Source organism: Leptonychotes weddellii, chromosome 5 (assembly GCF_054177405.1).
Source record: "Leptonychotes weddellii isolate Sample4059 chromosome 5, ASM5417740v2, whole genome shotgun sequence".
NCBI lineage: Eukaryota > Metazoa > Chordata > Mammalia > Carnivora > Phocidae > Leptonychotes > Leptonychotes weddellii.
Window position 1 is genome coordinate 159,143,506 of NC_138373.1, and position 6,167 is coordinate 159,149,672.

The window sequence follows — 6,167 nt, forward strand, 5'->3', positions numbered from 1 at the left end:
GGTGATGGACATTGGGGAGGGTATGTGCTATAGTGAGCACTGTGAATTGTGTAAGACTGATGAATCATAGACCTGTACCACAGAAACAAATAATACATTATATGTTAAAAAAAAAAAAAAGAAGAAGAAGATAGTAGGAAGGGAAAAATGAAGGGGGGGGAATCAGAGAGGGAGATGAAGCATGAGAGACCATGGACTCTGAGAAACAAACGGAGGGTTTTAGAGGGGAGGGAGGTGGGGGGATGGGTTAGCCCAGTGATGGGTATCAAGGAGGGCATGTATTGAATGGAACACTGGGTGTTATATGCAAACAATGAATCATGGAACACTACATCAAAAACTAATGATGTAATGTATGGTGATTAACATAATAAAATAAAATTTTTTAAAAAAGGAAAACATGGATAAGTAAAGTAGCTTAAAAGTGAGAACTATAGATGATTACACTGTATTATACCACTGAAATTTTCTAGAGTAGAACCTAACTGTTCTCACCAAAAAAACTAAAAGAAAAGATAGATAGGTGGATGGATGGATGGATGGAAGGAAGGATGGATGGATGGATAGGTGGAAGGATGGAAGGAAGGAAGGAAGGAAGGAAGGAAGGAAGGAAGGAAGGAAGGAAGGAAGGAAGGAAAGAAGGAAGGAAGGAAGGAAGGAAGGAAGGAAGGAAGGAAGGAAGGAAGGAAGGAAAGAAGGAAGGAAAGAAGGAAGGATAGGTAGGTGGATGGATGGATGGAAGGAAAGAAGGATGGATGGATGGATGGATGGATGGAAGGATGGATGGATGAATGGATATAGTGATGGATGTGCTAATTAACTAGTTGGGGAGAATTCTTTAATAATGTACACATATATCAAATAAATCACCATGATATAGTTTAAATATCTTATAATTTTGTCAATTATAAGTCAATAAAGCAGAAAAAAATTAAAAATAAAACAAGCTGACACTAAAATAATAGAAAATTTTAAAATGTGTGCACTTTTTTATAGCTATGTTACATTTTACAATTTACTTTTTTAAAAAAGATTTACTGATATATTTGAGAGAGAGAGAGCAGGGGGGCGCAGTGGGGCAGAGGGAGAGGGAGAGAATCTCAAGCAGACTCCCCCCTTAAGCCACCCAGATGCTCCTACATTTTATAATTTAAAGTAAATGTTTCAAAAAGTCACAAGAGGAGCATCTGGCTGGCTCAGTCAGTAGAGCGTGTGACTCTTGATCTCAAGGTCATGAGTTCAAGCCCCACGTTGGGCATGGAATCTACTTTTTAAAAAGCCATGAGGGGGGGCACCTGGGTGGCTCAGGTGGTTGGGCGACTGTCTTCGGCTCAGGTCATGATCCTGGAGTCCCTGGATCGAGTCCCACATCAGGCTCCCTGCTCGGCAGGGAGTCTGCTTCTCCCTCTGACCCTCCCCCCTCTCATGTGCTCTCTCTCATTCTCTCTCTCAAATAAATAAATAAAATCTTTTTAAAAGAATAAATAAATAAAAATAAAAAGCCATGAGAGGATCCACCACATTTTAAACAGCCCCCTCCCCAACCACGATGTCCAAGATGCTCCCTGGTTCAGAGCCGCGTTTGCAATGAGCTGCCAGGGTTCACATGGGTCTTCAGAGGCAGGAGGCTTCTCTGGGGCTTGGGGAAGCCCAGCCCTGAAGACCTTTCTGAGCCACTGCTCAGTCCTCCGTGGCCAGCCCCAAAGGTGACCCAGGTCTCACCTTGTATGCAGCCTCAGCCCCACTCATTCTGGCCCAGCTTCTGGGGGGACTGGCGCTTGAAGGGCGGGACCCCCACTGGGGATGGCAGGGACGGAGCCTGGGGCTGGCCATCTGCACGAGCAGGGCTCCACGACCCCTGATCCTGCAGAGCCCTGGCGGCCCAGGCCCCAGGTCACATGCACACACACACCCCACTCGGCCCGGCCCCCACCCCTCCTGCCCTCCCGCCCTCCCCGCCCTCCCAGTCACACAGGTGGGAATAGAAGGTTAGTTGGAAAAGGAAACAAGACAGCCACACGGGATTCAGGAGACAGTGGGGATGCTCTGGCCTGGACCACCAGGAGGAAAATAAGTCAAGTATAGAATAAATCCGCGAAGGTCAACGTGGGTCTGAGTGTGGTTCTCAAACGCCCGGTCAGCAGAGCACTGAGGGCCCTCCAGCCAGGGCATCCAGGACCAGGGTCCAGGGAGAGCCTGGAGAGCGGGAGGGAACGAGGACACCCCAGGCTGGAGGTGAGGGGAAGGGGCTGCAGGCGTTGGCACGCACCCTCCGCCCACGACAGTGACGCGCACACATCGTGTGGCGTGTACCTCTGGACGGATGTGCCTCCGCTGCTGAGGAGCTGGAAGATCCATCCTATTTATCTTCAAGCCCATGGCCCGTAAGTGTTTGAAGAAGGAAAGCTGGATTAGGGCACCCTGAAATCCCTTCCAAAACCGTGCATGCCACTCCGTGATCCTAGCAGCTTTTCAGAGCCTCTGTTTCAAAGGGCTCTGTTCTCGGTGAGTCATTACAGGTAATTCAAAAACTATTCAGATGTCAGAATTTAGAGCTCCATCTTGGCTTGGGAAGAGTGCTTCCAACGTACTCCCCAAAACCTCCAGAAGCACATTATCGCTCAGAAATGTTCTGTTTGGGAGATAATGATGGGATCGCAGGTGTTGGGGATGAGCCTCATTAAGTGCTCTCGGCAGAAGCCAGCGGGAGGACAGGGGCGACCTGTCAGTTCCTCGTCACTACCTGGACAGAAACCAGGTGTTTGTGCAGAGAATCTCGGTGGGAAATAGGCTCATTCTGCAATACACACGTGCATCCGGGGTGGCCAAGAGAGCTTTTAGCTGCTCTTCTGGTTAATACATTTTGCTAATTTATCATGGGATCTCCGCGTTCACAGTCTCTAAGCGGGGTATTGCCCGTGTGTGGAGAGAGAGGGCTCTCAGTTCGAGAAATTGGAAGCTTCAAAGATTGAGGAGACCATGCAGCACCTGGGTGGCTCAGTCGGTTAAGCGACTGCCTTCGGCTCAGGTCATGATCCTGGAGTCCCGGGATCGAGTCCCGCATCGGGCTCCCTGCTCGGCGGGGAGTCTGCTTCTCCCTCTGACCCTCCCCCCTCTCATGCTCTCTCTCTATCATTCTCTCTCTCAAGTAAATAAATAAAATCTTTAAAAAAAAAAAAAAAAGATTGAGGAGACCAGTTTGTGAAGGTACGAACCATTCACCTTTCGTGGGGTCGGCTGCAACTTTCCTTGAAAATGAGCACCCCACCCCCAAGCATCCAACCACACGTGTGATCCTTAGGCTGACGCGCGGCCTCTGAGGAAGGGGCACTGGAAACCTCCTGCCACGGATGGCCCACGTGATTCTCGGGGTCACTATCAGCCCAGGTGGTTCCCAGACAAACAGAAGAGGAGGAGGAAGGATGCCTCATGAATTCTGACACAAGTGCTTTATAGAAAACAGAATTTGATAGAAAGGATTTGCTCTTTCAAACCTAAAAGAGCACCTGGGCGCCGATAGTCACAATGAATGCTTGTCCAGTGGAGGCAGGTCTCGGGCTTCATCGGGGACGAGGGGTGGACACAGCCTGGCGCCCACACGTGGACACCCCACCACGGCGACTCCGAGAAATGAACACATGCTCTTGAAAGTCTTGTTTCGCTGATACATCCCGAGGGCCTGACGTGGTGTCTGGTGCGTTCGGGTTTGCTGGAATCTTCAAGGAGGTGGGGGGGATCCCCTGGAGATGAGCCCACGAGCACTGGGTGGAAGGAGGGGGTCCACAGCCCACATGTGTGGGCGAAAGCGCTGCTGACCTGTCCCACCAAGGGACGGCTGGCTGGCCGAGAACCAGCTTAGGGAGGGGCCTCGTCAGTATTGAAGGGAGCCCGGCATCCCCTCTGCATCCACGCTGAGGCGCCACCGGACGCCCAAGGGACGGGGTGAAGACTGGGGTCCCACAGCCGTGTGCGATGCCCGGCTGGTTTGTGTCACTGGGAGAGACGCAGGGGGGCCAGAGGGGACAGTGCTCCCAGAGTCGCAGAAAGAGCTAGGCGCCAGTCGGGCCTCCCATTCGGGGCGCCTCTGATGCGTCCAAACAGGGAGCGGACAGGAGCAGCATCCCAGGTCCTCCTGGGAGGAAGGGCTTCCGCCACCGACCCAGCAGCCCTGCCTGGGATGCTCGTCCCCGCTGTAACTAAGTCAAGCCGCAGTGGGGCCCCGAGTGCCACACCCGGGCTGGGTGAGGCTCCTCCATGGTGAATGCGGGGACAGAAAGTCCTGGGAGGGTCCCGCACTGCGGCCGGCACAGGGGACCTCCCTCCGCAGCCCCGGCCGCCTTCCTGGCGAGGGCACACAGGGGAAGGCACTTCAGAGACCCCAGGAAGTGCGACCCCGCGGTGCCACCAGGCCTGGGGACACCTCGGAAAAGCAGCAGTGGACTCCCGGTGTGAACCCCACAGCCCTGGGGCCACCCCGGCGGATGCAGCGATTTCTGGCAGGCTCTCGAGACAGCTGCCGTGGAAACCCCTGTGGCCGAGTTTCCTCCCCAGTGGCCAGGGTCCCCAGGAGGACGTGCGTCCTTCAGAGGCTCCAGGGTAGATTAAGTGTGAGATGGCGGAGGGACCCATGAGCAGCCACCACACCCTGCTGAGCCAGCACCGCAGGGCTCGCAGGGTGTCCGCTTTGCCTTCTATTTTTAATGAACACAAAGGCGAGGAACCCCCTCCAGCAAGCGCCCAGGGGCCCAGCTGCATGGACCCTGAGACTGAGGAAGCCCTGAGGTGCAAAAACAGGGCTGTGTCCGCCCCCCCCAGGCCATGTCCACCCCCTCAGGCATTCCCGGGAGAGCAGGTCTGCCTGACCAAGGGGGCGGACACCAGAGCCCCTCCAGGGAAGCCGAGGGGACGCAGGTCCTCTGCCCTCCGGAAGGTTTGGCACTGGCCACAGAAACACAGAGACTGAGCCTGCCGGTTGGTGAATGTGGGGGTTGAGTAGGTTCCCCCCAAAGTTCCTGTCCACCTGAACCTCAGAATCTGGCCTAATTTGGAAAGAGGGTCTTTGCAGATGTAGTCAGTTAAGGATCTTGAGAGGAGGGTCCACGGAGAGACCAGAAGCCACGTGAGACCCAGGACCTGCCCCCTTACCCCCACCCCTTGGGGCAGCTCAGCAGGCCTCCATCCTGGGCAACCGCCGCCTACCCGGCTTGTCCACGGGGAGAGGTCCGCAGCCTGGGGCCAGCGCCCTCCCAGACGCTCGGACGAGTGCTGCGGCCACGCTGACTGGTCCACGTGTTTACACACCATCCAGCAGCTTCTAAACGCCCAGAAGGCGGGGGACTGCCCGAAAGATCTACTTCCTGTAGATTTTCATTTCAAAGCCATTATTCTTAAGCGATTTAGGAGAACACATTTCCTCATAACCACCCAGAGCTGAGACAGGTGTGCAGACACACACAGCTGCGTACCCGTCATGCTCCTCAGGATCGCACTCCGTTCCTTCCTGTGCAGACTGAGGGTCCTACTCCTCAAAGTGAAAAGAATCCGGAACAAAGCGTGCTGCTCTCCAGGAGCCTGTTCGCCGAGTCGGGGGAGCAGGAGGGGGCCCCCAGCTCCCATCCCGGCCGGTCCTCTCGGGGAAGCTGAGCCACGTTTCCTTCCTCCCCAGATAACGGTGTCGGTGGCTGGACACAGAGGACGCGCAGGCTCTGTGAGGAGCCAACGGAACAATGACAGGACAAGTGTCCCCAGAGAAAGTGGCTGGTGGTGCCAGGACTCCAGCAGAGGCCCCACGGGGACAACGGGCTCCCGCCGCCCGCCAGCTGCCTGCTTCAGCTGTGGACCCGACCCCGGGGACCCCGTGTCCGTGAGCTCCGTGCGGTATTCAGGCTCAGCTGGCCCTGGTCAGCGTTCTCCCGGGGGGTGGTGGGTCCTTCCCCTGACCCGCTGGGAGCCGCTGAGGGCTGCGCTCCATGCCCTGTGCCCCGCACCCCGTGCCCCATGCCCCAAACCCCGCACCCCGCATGGCCTCGAGCTCGGCCCTGCAGCAAAGTCGTCCTCACACACGAGGTTCCGGGGAAACAAACCATGTTCCTAAAGCAACAGCAACGACAGTGGACCAGACCGTTATCCCGACGCTTGCTCATGGGCGGGAAGCCCCGAGTTGTTCG

General features: G+C 55.2%; 1 long non-coding RNA gene across 1 annotated transcript in view; it reads right to left on the reverse strand.

Moving 5' to 3' along the window:
* The window catches only part of LOC145721458 (uncharacterized), a 21,833-nt gene extending 16,165 nt beyond the window's left edge, over positions 1 to 5,668 (reverse strand). The window contains exon 1 of the long non-coding RNA XR_014145134.1: positions 5,466 to 5,668. This is a non-coding gene — a long non-coding RNA (uncharacterized LOC145721458). The remainder of the gene's footprint in view (positions 1 to 5,465) is intronic.
* Positions 5,669 to 6,167: the final 499 nt, after the last annotated feature.